This window comes from Orycteropus afer, unplaced genomic scaffold (assembly GCF_000298275.1).
Source record: "Orycteropus afer afer isolate SDZICR_OR568_19922 unplaced genomic scaffold, OryAfe1.0 scaffold00412, whole genome shotgun sequence".
Classification (NCBI taxonomy): domain Eukaryota; kingdom Metazoa; phylum Chordata; class Mammalia; order Tubulidentata; family Orycteropodidae; genus Orycteropus; species Orycteropus afer.
The window spans coordinates 1,043,375-1,045,019 of record NW_006921999.1 but is presented as its reverse complement, the minus strand read 5'-3'; the positions used below and the strand labels follow the sequence as shown (position 1 = coordinate 1,045,019).

The 1,645-nt window shown below is 34.0% G+C and overlaps 1 protein-coding gene across 1 annotated transcript in view; it reads right to left on the bottom strand.

Moving 5' to 3' along the window:
- The window catches only part of LOC103208103 (ephrin type-A receptor 6), a 1,324,606-nt gene that overhangs the window by 356,524 nt on the left and 966,437 nt on the right, over positions 1 to 1,645 (bottom strand). The window lies entirely within an intron of this gene.

Below are 1,645 nucleotides of genomic sequence, written 5' to 3'. Positions count from 1 at the left end.
AAAAAAAAAAAAAAAAATTGGCCACTGAAAACAGTGCAACACTGTCTGATATAATACTGGAAAACTTTATGAATAGCAGTGAAACACTGTCTGATATAATGGTGGAAGATGGTATTGGAAGGCATTCAAATTAAATAGCAGAAGTGCTGCCTCCTCAAAATAGAGTCAACCTTAATGATGTAGATGAAGTAAAACTTTCAAGACCTTCATTTGGTGATGGGGCATGTCTCAAAATGGGAAAAACAGCTTCAAATGTTCATTAATAATCAGAATGTGGAATGTATGGAGTATAAATCTAGGAAAATTGGAAGTGGTAAAAAATGAAATGGAAGTCATAAAAGTTGATATTCTAGGTATTACTGAACTGAAGTGGATTGGTATTGGCCATTTTGAATCAGATAATCATACAGTCTATTATGCAAGGAATGACAAAGTGAAGAGGAATGACACCACATTTGTCAACAAAAAGAAAATTTTAAGATCTACCCAGAAGTACAATGTTGTCAGTGATAGGATAATACCCATCCACATATAAGAAAGAACAATTAACACTACTATTATTTAAATTTACATACAAAGCTGAAGAAATTGAAGATTTTACCAACTTCTACAGTCTGAAGCTGACCAAACCTGCAATCAAGATGTATTCATAATTACTGGTCATTGGAATGTGAAAGTTAGAAACAAAGAAGAAGCACTGGTAGTTGGAAAATACAGCCTTGGTGATAGAAATGACATCAGAGATCACACAATAGAATTTTGAAGACTAAGGACTTATTCATTGCAAATACTTTTTTCCAACAACATAAACAGTGGCAATGCACATGGACCTCGGTAGATGGAATATACAAGAATCAAATCAACTACATCTGAGGAAAGAGGTGATGGAGAAACTCAATATTACCATTCAAAACAAGGTCAGGAGCTGACAACATAACTGAACATTAATGGCTCTTGTGAAAGTTCAAGCTGAAGCTAAAGAAAATTAAAACAAGTTCATGAGTGCCAAAATATAACCTGAATTACTTCCCACCTGGATTTAGAGACCATCTGAAGAACAAATTTGACACATTAAATACCAATGACTGATGACCAGATGAATTGTGGGATAACATTAAGAGTATCATACATGAAGAAAGAAAAATACACTGAAAAGAAAAGAAAGGAAGAAAAGCCTAAAATGGATGTCAGAAGAGACTCTGAAACTTGCTCTTGAATGGACAATAGTTAAAACAAATGGAAAAATGATGAAATAAAGGAACTGAACAGAAGATTTCAAAGGAAAGCTTGAGAAGGCAAATTTAAACTTTGCAATGAAATGTGCAAAATCTGGAATTAGAAAACCAAAGGGAAGAATGCACTCAACATTTCTCAAACTAAAAGAACTGAAGAAAAAAATTCAAGCCAGAAATTGCTATATCCATGAAGAAAGCAAGAGATCACTAAAAAGACAAGAAAAGAAGAGAAGACCAAAGTGGATGACAGAAGAGACTCTGAACATTGACCTTGAGCGGAGAATAACTAAAGCAAATGGAAGAAATGAAAAGGTAAAGGGCTGAACAGAAGATTTCAAAGAGCAGCTCGAGTAGACAAAGCCAATTACTATAATGAAATGTGCAAAGACCTGGAGTCTGAAAACCAAAAG